Source organism: Ranitomeya variabilis, chromosome 1 (genome assembly GCF_051348905.1).
Source record: "Ranitomeya variabilis isolate aRanVar5 chromosome 1, aRanVar5.hap1, whole genome shotgun sequence".
NCBI lineage: Eukaryota > Metazoa > Chordata > Amphibia > Anura > Dendrobatidae > Ranitomeya > Ranitomeya variabilis.
In genome coordinates this window covers 708283461-708300935 of record NC_135232.1, presented here as the reverse complement: position 1 = coordinate 708300935, position 17475 = coordinate 708283461, and the positions used below count along the sequence as shown (strand labels likewise).

Here is a 17475-nt window from a genome sequence, read left to right as displayed (position 1 = left end):
AAACAGTGTTGTCTTCTACTAGACCTTTGGAACCTATTATTGCTGTAAAGCCTGGAACCATCAGAAGGTATTCTAGAGGACCAGTCCCACCCTGCTCATTATGGTGTCAGAAGCTGGTCCCACCAGCTAAACCTCCTTTCCACTTGTTAGACATTCCAGCCATGGTCACAGAACCCACAATTCAGAAACACATCCAGGTCAATCTTTAAAAAATTTCAGCAAAAAATATCACCCCTCTGCCCAATTTATTCCCCTAAAACTTCCAGTCTGTCTTTTCCACAGTTGATCTACGTCGCTGTGTTTTTGCAATAATTCTGAGTCACTTCTGTCTGACATTAAATGAATTCCTCTCCATTAAGCTGGCATTGCCGTCGATGATGAGATTTTTTTTGTGTTGGCACCTATTCCTCATTCTCTGTCGCAGCTCCTGACTGCATGACATTCCAGATGACATTAACAACCCTCGTTTTAGATACCAGTTCTAAAAATGCAGGAACAGAAGGGGACGGCTGGTAGAACCGGTCGCGTTGCTTTTTTTTTTTTTACATACGCCTTCTTTTCTTCTTTTTTTCTTTTAAAGGAGATATGGAGGAAGCGTCCTCTTTTCTTTAAAACCTTACATTGGAAATTGCTGTCAGTGGCTTGAGATGGTGACATTGCCGGGGTATTTTAACCTGCTTTGCATACTGTGAATTCTTACAAGATCTGCATCATTCCTGACAGGGTCTAATTAGTGTTTCCACCCTACTTTTATATTGACTAGAAGTGCAAGGAGCAGATTGGAAATTTAACTAAACTCCTTTTAACCCCTCGGTGCCTGAAGGACCTATAATATCAGAGGCCCTCGAATTCTGTGCATGTTTTTCCATTAGTCTATATCTAATAAAAAAGGAAATTATCTGTATTTTGCAATAGTGCGTGACATGTATTCTGTATGGTAATTAGGTAACAGTGATACCAGTCCTTTTGGAAAAATATATTCCTATCACCTTCTCTTGTCAGATTTCTACTTTTATAATAGAAATTTTGAAGTTAAAATGAAATTGCTGTTTCAGGAGAATTTGCAGTGGAGTGTCTGTGTGTGCCTCTAGCTCCTCCCTCTGTAATGGTCATTTCATGAGAACTTGCAGCAGAATGTCTGTGTGCCTCTAGCTCCTCCCTCTGTAATGGTCATTTCATGAGAACTTGCAGCAGAATGTCTGTGTGTGCCTCTAGCTCCTCCCTCTGTAATGGTCATTTCATGAGAACTTGCAGCAGAATGTCTGTGTGCCTCTAGCTCCTCCCTCTGTAATGGTCATTTCATGAGAACTTGCAGCAGAATGTCTGTGTGCCTCTAGCTGCTCCCTCTGTTATGGTCATTTAATGAGAACTTGCAGCAGAATGTCTGTGTGCCTCTAGCTGCTCCCTCTGTTATGGTCATTTTATGAGAACTTGCAGCAGAATGTCTGTGTGCCTCTAGCTCCTCCCTCTGTAATGGTCATTTCATGAGAACTTGCAGCAGAATGTCTGTGTGTGCCTCTAGCTCCTCCCTCTGTAATGGTCATTTCATGAAAACTCACAGCAGAATGTCTGTTCGGCCTCTAGCTCCTCCCTCTATAACGTCATTTCAGGAGAACTTGCAGCAGAATGTCTGTGTGTACCTCTAGCTCCTCCCTCTGTAATGGTCATTTCATGAGAACTTGCAGCAGAATGTCTGTGTGTGCCTCTAGCTCCTCCCTCTGTAATGGTCATTTTATGAGAACTTGCAGCAGAATGTCTGTGTGTGCTCTAGCCCCTCCCTCTGTAATGGTCATTTCATGACAACTTGCAGTGGAATGTCTGTGTGTGCCTCTAGCTCCTCCCTCTGTAATGGTCATTTCATGACAACTTGCAGCAGAATGTCTGTGTGCCTCTAGCTCCTCCCTCTGTAGTGGTCATTTCATGAGAACTTGCAAGTGGAATGTCTGTGTGTGCCTCTAGCTCCTCCCTCTGTAATGGTCATTTCATGAGAACTTGCAGCAGAATGTCTGTGTGCCTCTAGCTCCTCCCTCTGTAATGGTCATTTCATGAGAACTTGCAGCAGAATGTCTGTGTGTGCCTCTAGCTCCTCCCTCTGTAATGGTCATTTCATGAGAACTTGCAGCAGAATGTCTGTGTGTGCCTCTAGCTCCTCCCTCTGTAATGGTCATTTCATGAGAACTTGCAGCGGAATTTCTGTGTGTGCCTCTAGCTCCTCCCTCTGTAATGGTCATTTCATGAGAACTTGCAGCAGAATGTCTGTGTGCCTCTAGCTCCTCCCTCTGTAATGGTCATTTCATGAGAACTTGCAGCAGAATGTCTGTGTGCCTCTAGCTGCTCCCTCTGTTATGGTCATTTAATGAGAACTTGCAGCAGAATGTCTGTGTGCCTCTAGATGCCCCCTCTGTTATGGTCATTTTATTAGAACTTGCAGCAGAATGTCTGTGTGCCTCTAGCTATTCCCTCTGTAATGGTCATTTCATGAGAACTTGCAGCGGAATGTATGTGTGTGCCTCTAGCTCCTCCCTCTGTAATGGTCATTTCATGAAAACTTACAGCAGAATGTCTGTTCGGCCTCTAGCTCCTCCCTCTATAACGTCATTTCAGGAGAACTTGCAGCAGAATGTCTGTGTGTGCCTCTAGCTCCTCCCTCTGTAATGGTCATTTCATGAGAACTTGCAGCAGAATGTCTGTGTGTGCCTCTAGCTCCTCCCTCTGTAATGGTCATTTTATGAGAACTTGCAGCAGAATGTCTGTGTGTGCCTCTAGCTCCTCCCTCTGTAATGGTCATTTCATGAGAACTTGCAGCAGAATGTCTGTGTGTGCCTCTAGCTCCTCCCTCTGTAATGGTCATTTTATGAGAACTTGCAGCAGAATGTCTGTGTGTGCCTCTAGCTCCTCCCTCTGTAATGGTCATTTCATGACAACTTGCAGTGGAATGTCTGTGTGTGTGCCTCTATCTCCTCCCTCTGTAATGGTCATTTCATGACAACTTGCAGCAGAATGTCTGTGTGCCTCTAGCTCCTCCCTCTGTAGTGGTCATTTCATGAGAACTTGCAGTGGAATGTCTGTGTATGCCTCTAGCTCCTCCCTCTGTAATGGTCATTTCATGAGAACTTGCAGCAGAATGTCTGTGTGCCTCTAGCTCCTCCCTCTGTAATGGTCATTTCATGAGAACTTGCAGCAGAATGTCTGTGTGTGCCTCTAGCTCCTCCCTCTGTAATGGTCATTTCATGAGAACTTGCAGCAGAATGTCTGTGTGTGCCTCTAGCTCCTCCCTCTGTAATGGTCATTTCATGAGAACTTGCAGCGGAATTTCTGTGTGTGCCTCTAGCTCCTCCCTCTGTAATGGTCATTTCATGAGAACTTGCAGCAGAATGTCTGTGTGCCTCTAGCTCCTCCCTCTGTAATGGTCATTTCATGAGAACTTGCAGCAGAAAGTCTGTGTGCCTCTAGCTGCTCCCTCTGTTATGGTCATTTAATGAGAACTTGCAGCAGAATGTCTGTGTGCCTCTAGATGCCCCCTCTGTTATGGTCATTTTATGAGAACTTGCAGCAGAATGTCTGTGTGCCTCTAGCTCCTCCCTCTGTAATGGTCATTTCATGAGAACTTGCAGCGGAATGTATGTGTGTGCCTCTAGCTCCTCCCTCTGTAATGGTCATTTCATGAAAACTTACAGCAGAATGTCTGTTCGGCCTCTAGCTCCTCCCTCTATAATGTCATTTCAGGAGAACTTGCAGCAGAATGTCTGTGTGTGCCTCTAGCTCCTCCCTCTGTAATGGTCATTTCATGAGAACTTGCAGCAGAATGTCTGTGTGTGCCTCTAGCTCCTCCCTCTGTAATGGTCATTTTATGAGAACTTGCAGCAGAATGTCTGTGTGTGCCTCTAGCTCCTCCCTCTGTAATGGTCATTTTATGAGAACTTGCAGCAGAATGTCTGTGTGTGCCTCTAGCTCCTCCCTCTGTAATGGTCATTTCATGACAACTTGCAGCAGAATGTCTGTGTGCCTCTAGCTCCTCCCTCTGTAATGGTCTTTTCATGAGAACTTGCAAGTGGAATGTCTATGTGTGCCTCTAGCTCCTCCCTCTGTAATAGTCATTTCAGGAGAACTTGCAGCAGAATGTCTGTGTGCCTCTAGCTCCTCCCTCTGTAATGGTCATTTCATGAGAACTTGCAGCAGAATGTCTGTGTGTGCCTCTAGCTCCTCCCTCTGTAATGGTCATTTCATGAGAACTTGCAGCAGAATGTCTGTGTGCCTCTAGCTCCTCCCTCTGTAATGGTCATTTCATGAGAACTTGCAGCGGAATTTCTGTGTGTGCCTCTAGCTCCTCCCTCTGTAACGGTCATTTCATGAGAACTTGCAGTGGAATTTCTTTCACTGTCATTTCAGGAGAACTTGCTGCGAAATGTCTTTGCCTGCCTCTAGCTCCTCCCGTGCTCTTCATCTCCCCTCTACATAGAATCTTATAAATACCAACTGCCATCTCCTGTCTCAGTAATGTGAAAACCTGACATCATTAAAGCCATATTTTACCTGAGAGTGAAAGATCAATCCAGCAGGAAAATGAAACAGATTTATTTGACATAATATATCACAGTTTCTCATTCTTATAACATAAAATTAAAAAATAACGGCTACTCCAAGGCCAGAGCCACATGGAAAATTACACTACACCAAAGTCAGCACTAGGGAGAGCTCAATAATCTGTATACAGTTTATATATTGAACTCAATAGTAACACAGTATGCAGTCAACTCTCAAGCTCTCCCTGTTGGTGATAGCAAGCAATCATAATTTCATCAATAAACCCTTTCTCCATGCAGGAAATTCAATAATATAAGGTTGGCAACTACAATTTTCCATCTGCTTCTGTTAATTTCATTTCTTTTAACTATTGCACTGCTGAAACTTGGAGGCTTCAGATTAAGCATAGCAATATATGTTCTGCTGATGTGCTGGGATCATTTTTACATCCATTTACTGTGGCTTCTCCTAATCCTCTCCTGGACATCTGCAGTAATGACAAATGTCCAAACACAAGGTTTTCTAAAATTTGTCATGTCTCATGCCCAGGAGTTGACACAAACAGAAAAGTGCCTCTGTACAAGAACAATACAAGGGCTGTTTGGAGTCTAATATCTCATCATAATGCACAAGTCCACCTGCTTTGAAGGTGGTGGTGTGTAAGCTTACTCTTTGGACCTCTGCCACTTCTGCACCAAGTTAAGTAGACCGCTTAGTAACCTGGAATCTGCAAAAACTATAATGCATGCCCTCATCATCTCCCGCCTTGACTACTGCAACCTCCTGCTGTGTGGCATCCCTCTAACACTCTCACACCCCTCCAATCTATCTTAAATAGAGATGAGCCACCTCCCTAGTGTTCGGGTTCGGTTCGGTTCATTGAACACCGTCGAACCCCATTGAAACCAATGGCAGGCAAACACAAACACATACAAACACATGGAAAACACATAGAAAACACCTTAAAAGGTGTCCACAAGCTGACAAACTGCTCAGAAGACACAACAAACACATGGAAAAGTCACAACTACATATAGTCATGCGAAAAGAAAAGAGGTGGAGGAGTAAAAGGAGGAGGAGACACAGATATAGGCATATCATGCCCTTCTAAAATCAAGAAAGGCTGGAGTAAAAATCTAAACTCACTCTACCAACACCCAGACGTCTTGACAAAAAAATAAAAAAAGAAATATCTTTAGGTAGAATGGCGGCGGGTTCATTCAGAACACTTTCCACTCCCTGTTGGGAGTTGTGCCAAAAAATGAACCCAATACATTCAGACTAATCCACCATTTGTCATATCCAAGGGGCAGGTCAGTAAACGACAACACCGACGCGGAACCAAGTACAGTACTATATACTGTACTTCCTTTGACGAGGCAATCAGGCGGGTCAAGAAGTTGGTTAGAGACGCCCTAATGGCCAAAACAGACATTGAGGGGGCGTTCCGGTTACTACCTGTGCCTCCGAATAGTGTCCTCCCATTGGGCTGCTTCTGTGAAGGAGCATACTACACAGATCGCTGTTTGCCCATGGGGTGCTCCATATACTGCTCACTATTTGAGGCGTTTAGTTGCTTCCTCGAATGTGTCGTCATGGACGTTTGTAAGGCAGCACATATTATCCATTACCTCGACGACTTCTTATGCCTGGGCCCAAAAGATTCACCACAGTGTGAAAACACGCAGTAGTCCACCTTTGAGAAGGAGAGAGCTGGAGGGAGAGTGGACACCCCCGAGCCAAGGGGTTAGATTGAGAAAGAAAGAAGGCGGTGTAGCTTGCTTCATGGGTGGGGTACTCTGCTGAGTAGCAGAAATTGCTACTAGGCCCAAAAGGATTTCCTGGGCCAGATGCCGTTACAAAATATTAGTTAGGTAAACAGGCGGTGTAGCTTGCTTCATGGGTGGGGTACGCTGCTGATTAGCACTCAATTCTACTAGGCCCAAAAGGATTTCCTGGGCTAGATGCCATTAAAAAATAGTTCTTAGGTAAACAGGCGGTGTAGCTTGCTTCATGGGTGGGGTACGCTGCTGAGTAGCACCAAATTCTACTAGGCCCAAAAGGATTTCATGGGACAGATGCCATTAAAAAATAGTACTTAGGTAAACAGGCGGTGTAGCTTGCTTCATGGGTGGGGTACTGTGCTGAGTAGCACAAAATGCTATTAGGTACAAAATGATTTCCTGGGCTAGATGCAGTTAAAAATTAGTAATTAGATAAACAGGCGGTGTAGCTTGCTTCATGGGTGGGGTACGCTGCTGATTAGCACTAAATTCTACTAGGCCCAAAAGGATTTCCTGGGCTAGATGCCGTTACAAAATTGTAGTTAGGTAAACAGGCGGTGTAGCTTGCTTCATGGGTGGGGTACGCTGCTGAGTAGCACCAAATTTTACTAGGCCCAAAAGGATTTCCTGGGCCAGATGCCGTTAAAAATAGTACTTAGGTAAACAGGCGGTGTAGCTTGCTTCATAGGTGGGGTACGCTACTGAGTAGCACTAAATTCTACTAGGCCCAAAAGTATTTCCCGGGCTAGATGCCATTGCAAAATAGTAGTTAGGTAAACAGGCGGTGTAGCTTGCTTCATGGGTGAAGTACGCTGCTGAGTAGCACTAAATTCTACTAGGCCCAAAAGGAATTCCTGGGCCAGATGCCGTTAAAAATAGTACTTAGGTAAACAGGTGGTGGGTGGCTGGGCTACTCTGCTGACTAGCAGACACTGAAGCTTTGGAGCAGACCTCTGAATCCCAGGCCATAGTATGAGTAAACAACTCTGCAGATGACCCCACCCACCTGGAATTGACGATGGCAATGTCATGTAAAACTCAGCAAGGGGACTAAATAAAAGAGTCTCCATTTTTTCAAAAAATTCAGCCACAGACACCACTTAAGTGGCATCAATTTTGCCAGAGTTTTTTAAAACGGTTGGTGAGGTGATTTTAAAAAATCATCAAGCTTTTAGTCTCCCCAAAATGACACAGGGGTAGAAAAGTCCTTGCAGATCCAGGATTTGTTCATCTTGATGAACGTTAGTCTGTCTACATTGTCACTGGACAGCCGCGTGCGCTTATATGTCAGCACACCACCAGCAGCGCTGAACACAAGTTCAGAGAGAACGCTGGCTGCGGGGCACGACAAGATTACCAAGGCGTGAGTGGCGAGCTCAGGCCATTTTTCAAGATTGGAAGCCCAAAATGAGCAAGGGTCCAGTTCCACAGTCATGGCATCGATGTTAACTTGGAGATACTCTTGTACCATCCTCTCTAGGCGTTGGCTGTGCGTCAGACTTCTTGTCTCCTGTGGCCTTGCAAAGGATGGTCTAAAAAAATCTTGAAACGATTGGAAAAAATTGCTGTTACCACCAGATACGATGTTACTGTTACGGTTAGAGTGATGACTCGATAGTAGTGTTGAGCATTCCGATACTGCAAATATCAGGTATCGGCCAATATTCGCTGTATCGGAATTCCGATACCGAGTTCCGATATTTTTGGGATATCGGAAATCGGAATCGGGATCCATATTCATGTAAAAAATAAAGAATAAAAATAAAAAATATGGATATACTCACCCACCGACGGCCCCTGGCTCTCAGCGGTGCAACCGGCAGCGTCCGTTCCTAAGAATGCAGTGAGTGTAGGACCTGCGATGACGTCGCGGTCTTGTGATTGGTCACGTGACCGCTCATGTGACCGCTCACGTGACCGCGACGTCATCGAAGGTCCTTCACTCTCTGCATTCTTAGGAACGGAGGCAGACGCTTGCAGCGGTGATAGCCAGGGTTCGTCGGAGGGGTGAGTATATCCATATTTTTTATTTTTATTCTTTATTTTTTACATGAATATGGATCCCAGGGCCTGAAGCAGAGTTTCCTCTCCTTCAGACCCTGGGAACCATCCAGGATAGCTTCCAATATTTGTGTCCCATTGACTTGTATTGGTATCGGGTATCGGTATCGGCGATATCCGATATTTTTTGGATATCGGCCAATCCAATCCGATACCGATACTTTCAAATATCGGAAGGTATTGCTCAACACTACTCGATAGTCCCACGGTTGGCAAGTTAGAACTCAGATATTGACTAGGTGCACCACTGGTGTTGTGTGTAAAAGCAGATGTTAGATTCTGTAACAGTCTCTGCTGATACTCCTGCATGCGTGAATCCCTTTCTATGGCAGGAATTATTTCGCCAAATTTGCTTTTGTACCGGGGATCTAAGAGTGTGGCATCCCAGTAGTCGGCATTACTTCGGATTCTGGCCATCCGAGGGTCATGTTGAAGGTAGTGCAGCAAGAAGGCACTCATGTGTCTTGCGCATCCAGGAGGACCAAGTCCTTGTTGTCTTGGTGGTGGCGAGGTGAGAATCATGCTTCCTTCGTCTGCCCTCTCCCCCCAAACTCGCACAACAGAAATTTGATCAAGGTCTCCCTCATGTGATGAGTCTTCCATTCCCAGTGCCAGTTCGTCCTCCACTTCTTCCTCGCCTCCTGCACCTTCCCCAACAGTTTGGCTGCTAGCATGCACCCTCGGTAATCCCTCTCCCCCAGCCTCCAATGCCAGCCGCCTTGGTGCTGCCAACCTTCTTGACCTTGGAGATATGATCCCTTCCGCATACGACTCCTCCTGTTCCTCCTCCTCTTGTTCCACCACCTGACTCCGAACACTGTGTAAGGTGTGCTCCAGCATGTAAATCACCAGAATTGTCATGCTGATAATGGCATCGTCAGCACTAAACATCTTCGTTGCTATTTCAAAACTGTGCAGAAGGGTGCATAGGTCCCTGATCTGAGACCACTCCTGCAGCGTGATTTGCCCCACCTCTTGAGCTCGTTGGCCCAGGCTATATGTCATAATGTATTGCACCAGGGCTCGTTGGACAGTGCAGACACTGCTCCTAGGCCCAAAACTATTAACTGGATTAGATGCAGTAAAAATTGAGATACACAGGCGGTATAGTTTGTTTCACAGGCGGGCTACTCTGCTGACGTGCAGACACTGCTCCTGGGCCCAAAACTATTAACTGGATTAGATGCAGTAAAAATTGAGATACACAGGCGGTATAGTTTGTTTCACAGGCGGGCTACTCTGCTGACGTGCAGACACTGCTCCTAGGCCCTAAACTATTAACTGGATTAGATGCAGTGAAAATAGAGATACACAGGCGGTGTAGTTAGTTTCACAGGCGGGCTACTCTGCTGACGTGCAGACACTGCTCCTAGGCTCAAAACTATTAACCTGATTAGATGCAGTAAAAATTGAGATACACAGGCGGTATAGTTTGTTTCACAGGCAGGCTACTCTGCTGACGTGCAGACACTGCTCCTAGGCCCCAAACTATTAACTGAATTAGATGCAGTGAAAATAGAGATACACAGGCGGTGTAGTTAGTTTCACAGGCGGGCTACTCTGCTGACGTGCAGACACTGCTCCTAGGCCCCAAACTATTAACTGAATTAGATGCAGTGAAAATAGAGATACACAGGCGGTGTAGTTAGTTTCACAGGCTGGCTACTCTGCTGACGTACAGAAACTGCTCCTAGGCCCTAAACTATTAACTGGATTAGATGCAGTAAAAATTGAGATACACAGGTGGTATAGTTTGTTTCACAGGCGGGCTACTCTGCTGACGTGCAGACACTGCTCCTAGGCCCTAAACTATTAACTGGATTAGATGCAGTGAAAATAGAGATACACAGGCGGTGTAGTTAGTTTCACAGGCGGGCTACTCTGCTGACGTGCAGACACTGCTACTAAGCCAAAAAACCCAAAACGATTTACTGGGTTAGATGCAGTAAAAATTGAGATACACAGGCGGTGTAGCTAGCTTCACAGGTGGGCTACTCTGCTGACGATCAGACAATGCTACTAGCCCAAAAGGATTGGCTGAGCTAGATTACACCAAATGCTGTGACAAACACTTGCACAGCACTGGCTCAGACCTCCCAGGTAAACAGTGCTAGGAACTGCTGTAACCTACCCTGAAAAGGGCTGATATTACAACTAGTCCCGACTCCTCCAGACTCCCTCAACCTATCTCTCTGACAATTCGCTCCAAAAAAACACTCTTAGTCTGTATAGCGCCCACAGCAGCAGCGGTGCCGTCTAACACTAACCTGCAGCAGTGAGGAAATGGTGGCGACGGGGCAAATGGCTGGTTCTCATAGGGCAAGGACATGTGACATACACAGCCAATGACACATGCCCTTGCTTGTGTGCATCACATGCACATTGCTGTGTGTTTGCACTGCTGATAGGCTGAGAGACTGCACCGCCCCTCTGTAAATGCGGGAAAAAAAAAAAAGGAGATCGGCGTTATTTCAGCACAGATCTATCTCCCGCCCCCCCCGCCCACTATACACTGAAACAGTCCATTAACAATGATAAACAGTTTTAATGTGCAAATCAAGCTAGGCTTTTGGTGAACGAACAGTTATCGAACAGAAACTCGAACAGCCGAATTTTAAGCGAATTGTTCGGGTTCGTCGAACGACTCGAACACCGCCCAAAACAGCTCGAATTTGAAATTGGCGAACAGTTCGACTCGAACACCGCTCATCTCTAATCTTAAACTCTACTGCCCAACTAATCCACTTGTCCCCCCGCTATTCCCCAGCCTCTCCTCTCGGTCAATCCCTTCACTGGCTTCCCATTACCCAGAGACTCCAGTTCAAAACCCTAACCATGGAATACAAAGTCGTCCACAAGCTGTCTCCTCCATACATCTGTGACCTCGTCTCATGGTGCCTACCAGCACGCAACCTTTGATCCTCACAAGATCTCCTTCTCGACTCCCCTCTTATCTCTGCTTCTCACAATAGCATACAAGATTTATCCTGTGCATCCCCCCTATTCTGGAACTCTCTACCCCAACACATCAGACTCTTGCCTACTGTGGAAACCTTCAAAAGGAACCTGAAGGCCTACGTCTTCCGACAAGCCTACAACCGGCAGTAACCACCGATCCACCAAACCGCTACACGACCAGCTCTGTCCTTACCTATTGTATCATTACCCATCCCTTGTAGATTGTGAGCCCTCGCGGGCAGGGTCCTCTCTCCTCCTGTACCAGTCATGACTTGTATTGTTTAAGATTATTGTATCTGTTTTTTATTATGTATACCCCTCCTCACATGTAAAGTGCCTTGGAATAAATGGTGCTATAATAATAAATAATAATAATAATAGTGCTAGACAGGGAATTTGCTCAAGCTGAGCTCTTATTGTCTGCTTTGGGCAGCTTACAAACCACATAAGGGGAAATGAAGGACTCTTCTTAGAAGACCCTGTTTGCCATATGTTATTTAAATGCAGTATATATACTATTATAAAAAATACATTAGAGCAGATGAAACCATAGGTATCCATTATTGACCATTTAAAGATCACAAGAATACTTATATTAACGTTCTAAATATATGAATACATCTCACTTTGGCCTTCATGGAGTCTCACCTTCTCTTCCATTTCAAAGTCTATCTTTTCAATATAAGTTATGATCAGAAAACACATCCTGCATCTCTTGGGTGTCATCCAAGACTTGGCCAAACTCTAGCACATCACAGAATTTCCATTTTTATTGGATGACCTTCCATTTGAATCTCTGTCAAAGCACGTTAATGTAGCAGAAACCATGTCCCGTGAAGGACTACCGGCATCCGCCCTATATGGTTCAGCTTCTACAATTATAGGCACATTAAATGTATAATGCGGGCTCAAATTACCATCAAAGGGTTAGAGGCGACCAACAAATATGTACATTTTTTCAGGTTTGTTTTTTTTAAATGGATAATTCTAAGTCTAATATTAATTTGCAATTTCCTTAATTAGTCTAGTAATAGTAGTGATGAGCGAATTTGTTTGAAAAATTATCACCAAACATAAATTCGGCATGAATATGGCACATTCGGATTCGTGATCGGAAACCAGAGCAAAATGTAATAAAATCGGAAAAAATCGGTAACACTCATTAAAAGTGCGGGAAAATATTTGTGTTGCGACAAAAATATTTTCAGCACTTTAGCAACGATAATGGTGGTTTATCATGAGCGTTTGGCAAGTGTTTGATGAGGGGAGGAGGTTTGCAGAGCTCAGAGGGGCGGCGTTCTGGTAAACAGTAAATTTTTTTTCCTAACTTTATGTGTGCACATTGCGGCTAGCCATTCAGGGCACAGGAAACATCCACAATGTTCTGACACATCAGCTCATGCCATTGGCTGCTGAAATAACATGTCCCTCTCTTTATAAATAGCGAATATCTTGTTTTAGCGCCATTTTGACACTGTAACAGCACAGAGAGGCTGCTCCTGACACTGGCACTGTTAGCAGCAAGATTTTACCTAGTTAGTTAGGCGGTTAGGTATCAGTCAGACAGTGTAGCTAGATAGTGTCCAGTGTGGCTGTAAAATTTACCTTCCGAAATTTTTTTTTTTTTGCACCATTACTGAGGTCCTCAGACAAAGCTAGCAGGGCACATGTTGTGCACGGCTTCTATTGTGCTCAGTGCACGTGTATAGCATTCTAATTCACATGTAGCTAGTGAAAAAATATTAAACAGCCTGCTGTATCCCACCTTGTCATTTAGTGCTCTGGAGATATTAAACTGTCTGAAGACCTAAGACATTAAAAAAAGTTATAATTTTTTTCTGTTGCTAAATGTGAAACAGCCTGCTGTATACCACGTTATCACTTTGTACCTGTCTGCAGACCTAAGGCACATTAAATAAAATATATCATTTTTCAGTTGCAAAAAGTTAAACAACCCGCCACCTCCGTTCCAACCTTACATGCTTCCTTCCTTCCCTCCTTTACAACCTTACATTCTTCCTTACTTTCTTCCTTCCTTCCCTCCTTTCCAACCCTACATCTTCCTTCTTTCTCTCCTTTCTTTTATCCTTTCTTTTATCCTTTCCTTTTACTCCATTTTGCTTTTTTAATCTGAAGTTGATTGATTATCAAAATCCTGTAGATACCCCAAATTTTCAGGTTGTCCGTATAAACATGGAATCCAATGATTACCTGTCCTTGCAGTTGTTTGGGCTTACACAAGTTACTTTATTGAAGGTAAACCCTGTTCTGTCTGCATTCCAGGACTGAAGAGAAGAAAAGATTGGGATTAGCGCCAGAAAAAGATGAACTGATGCAGTCTGTCAACAAACCCTGAGGTAACAGTGTCATAATTTATAAATCCGACCAACAATAGGACAGTAATTAAGGATACGAGTTTCTCTTCCCACCATGGAGCCTGTTTAAGTAAACCAAGATCTCCTAAGCCCAAGAAGTGGCTCCTCGCTTCAAAACAAAGACGTAAATGATACGGGAAAGTGCACAGGAAGTCGTGGCCCCAAGAACTGAGGCTGTTGGGACTTGCACATCTGGCTCAATGGTTTTACTAGGACAGTGTGCCGCCAGGACACGAGACAAGATATTATATGCTTAAGTCCCAGACTTGTATTCCTGAAAGGACATGCAAGGAACGGCTATGTTCTTAGTAGACAAAAGTCAGTCTGTTCTGCCTCACGGAAAAAGAAGAATATAGTGGTGTCACTTATGTGTATATTACTGTACATAAGAACCTGGATATTACAAATTAGGTAGAATCGTAAGTGTTTAAAAAAAAAACAGCAACTTTATAGTTTACCTCTTATTAATAATATTCTTTGTCGATGACAGAGGTATTTTTGTTTGATTGCTTTTTGCACATTCACTACATTATTGCCACCTCTGCAGTCTATCAGAAGTGGCCAGTTTCCACCTAGGCAAGGAGTACAGTGCTTGCAATCTGTTTCATTTAGAGCTTGGAAACCTTGCTCTAATGCCAAAGAGACAAAGCTGCCTCTCCTAGCAGCACATAGTTTAGGCCAGTGGTGGAATGATGACCTTTATTGTGCAGGAGGTCACCAGACCTCCAGAGGAGAAATTTCAATTTCAATTGTGGGGAAATATGAGTTTGGAAGAGGGAAGGGCAAGATCTCTAGGAGTCCAAGCCAGGGGTTTCTGAAAGTCACCCACAAATCACAAGTCCCTAAAGTTAAGCATGATAGCTGTCAGATTAATTTAATGCACGCTATGGCACTTAAAGAAATGACACTAACAGCATCATCTGCAACCAACACTACATCCAATTACATGTACAAACTAAAGTATTGTTTTAATTTTTGTAACCAAATCATTGTGCTTAGAGATGGGTAAATTGAATTCTAACTAATCAAATTTGTTACGAATTTCAGCAAAATTTTGGATTGTAGCAAATTCAAAGCGTTCTGTATTCCGTTCTCACAAATCTAGCAAAAGAAATTTCAGCTTGATTCTTTTGCGCTCTAGAAAGGGTTGAAAATAGTAAACATTTTATACCGCCCTGTCCTAAGTTTTCACAGTCTCTGTTCTCCCTTATTGCAGCTCTTGTGCCCTCAGCGCAGGTCTCTTTGGTCTCTTGGGGTCAATAACATGCACTGTTCCTCCCATGTAATAATGTGTGGGGGAACCAAAGACACTGGCAAGGAAACCTAGGGTGTACAGCAGAGGTGGTGTAAGGAGTCAGCTGAGAACCTTGGACAGGGGAGAATTATTTTTTAACCTTTTCCTTTTGTTTATTATGCTTTGGGATCTTCAAAAACTTCAGAGTATAATAAATACATTTTCACGGAAATTGGGCCACTTGCAATTTGGACCAAATTTACTTAGACCAAATCAAATCAGCTGGCCAAGTTGAGTGAATCTATCAATTTGAGAAGCTTTGCTCACCTCTACTTGCATGTGCACTCTCCATAACTGTGCTTTAGACAGTTTTTAGTTTGCCATCCCAACATGAGACTTCCATCTATGTGCCGAGATGGAGAGCCACTCTAGTAGGTCGATGCCCCTGTATTACATGGAAGACTACATTGATTTAAAAGGCTTGCCCATAATACCAAATATTATGCTACACAGCCTAGCCATTGTGATAACAGCTGATCAGAGGGCTGTGAGAATCCAAACACATCATATTTTTTTTCAAGGGGGTTTGTTAGACAGTGAGGGAATGCTTGGAATTTTTGAAAAGTTGGAGATTGTTTTTGGTTATAAGTCGAATAGAATGTTTGGACTATTCCCATCTTGTACATTTATGGAATAGTCATCTAATATAGTCGCCATACTTGTCAAATCAAAGAACTCCTATTGAAATGATTGGAGAGAGCCACACATGCGCTAGCACCACCTATACACTAACAGCAGCACACAACTGGCCCGTCATCTTCAAATAGAAGTGGGTTCCAACACTGGGACAACCCATTTCATCGTGAAAAAGGTTACTGTACTACTAAAAAAACTACTATCTAAAGGGTAATTCAATTTATGTCAATTTATTTAGTAGTGTTCTGAACAATTTCAGATTTGCTTTGCACAACGCCCCTAAAATGGTCACAGCCATATTACACATTCCAGACAAATACATCAGCCAAAAAAGGATGACATGACCTTGGGCTTCCCCATAATGCCTCCACATGGTATAGCATAGCTAATAAGAAAGGACTATCAGAGCCTATATAAAAGCAGAAGTAGGAAATGGTGCGGACATTTTGTGGTGAATCTGGACAGTGAGAGCACATCACAGCTCATAGCTCAGCAATAAAAATAGGGAAAGACATTTATAAAACACTGAACAAAATGTACAGATAGTGTGTGACAGGCAATGGTTACCATCCGTTTACCCACATCCAGATATGGTGAGGTCAATGTGACATTACTAAGGATGACTTTGCACTAAATAGCTTGCAAAAGGGTTGGGTACAGTCCTAGTAAACCTCAGAGTGTTATACAGTTCTTTTCTGGGCAAAAAGAGGTTTTGCAGTATTGCCACAAAATCTATTTTTTTTTTTTTAGAAAAATTTGTCGAAGCTGGCAAATTCGAACTTCAAAAGATTTGCTCATTTCTGCCACAGAGAAATGGAACATTCTGCTGGAGTTCACTTGACATAATGTAGCTCAAAACCTACAGCTGATTTGTGCAATTCCATATTCCGCAGCTGTAAGAGCAGAGTATCTCAGTAATATTTTACATTGTGTGATTCATGAAAAAGATTGCAGAAAGCTGCAGAGGAACAGACAAGGAACAAATAAAATATATCTCTTTCCTGGAGAGAATCACGCACGGTAGAAGGGTCACTCGCCGAGGAGATGTCAGATGTAATTATTTGTCGGTTCAGCTCAGCTGGGGTTATACAGAGCTTGACTAACTAGGGAGGGAATAAACGTCATCTCCCGACCCTCATCTCTCAAATAATAAAATCTAGATATATACATCATGAGGATGGCAGGGGACCTTTGAGAAGATCAGAATGATTGTCCCTGTAGGGAAAGGTGTGAGCTGTACAGTAGGCACAAACAATTTCATTAATTAATGAACTCTCATTAGGTAGGAAGAAGTTGACCAACAGTCCAATTTTTCCTTGAGGGACTAAGTGTGAAGATTTTGCCTCCAGCCAATTATATATCCCAAGGTGGGATTGCCAGAGGACTATAAAATATAAGACATCTGCAACTTTTTAAAAAATACTACATTACACCTCTCATGGTTATAATGCAGGTACAACGCCTGATCCTCGTGTGACTCTTCTGACCGGGGATCACCATCGGATGCTGCAGTCATCGATGTCAGTAGAGTCAAGTAAACTGAAAAACTATAGGGTTGTAAAAGTGTCTTGACAGCTACTATTCATGAACTTCTGACAAGCTTACAAGGTTCTTTCAGTCTCAAAAAATATAATAATGGACTGCTCAATACATAAGATAATTCACATTTCGGTATCCATTCAAGACCAGTCAGGTGTTCCTATAGTCTACTAAAGGGTCTTATAACATAGATGTCTCCATTTAAGCCACCATGGATAGGTGTCTGTTCTTCCACAATACAATGCATCCAGAGGAATCATTCTACAGTACTACTTCTATAAGTCAATGAGCAGTGCTCTGGACA

The 17475-nt window shown here is 43.5% G+C and overlaps 1 long non-coding RNA gene across 1 annotated transcript in view; it reads right to left on the bottom strand.

Annotated features, from left to right (window-relative positions):
• LOC143818652 (uncharacterized) overlaps positions 1-13595 on the bottom strand; it is a 401158-nt gene extending 387563 nt beyond the window's left edge. The window contains exon 1 of the long non-coding RNA XR_013224674.1: positions 13539-13595. This is a non-coding gene — a long non-coding RNA (uncharacterized LOC143818652). The remainder of the gene's footprint in view (positions 1-13538) is intronic.
• Positions 13596-17475: the final 3880 nt, after the last annotated feature.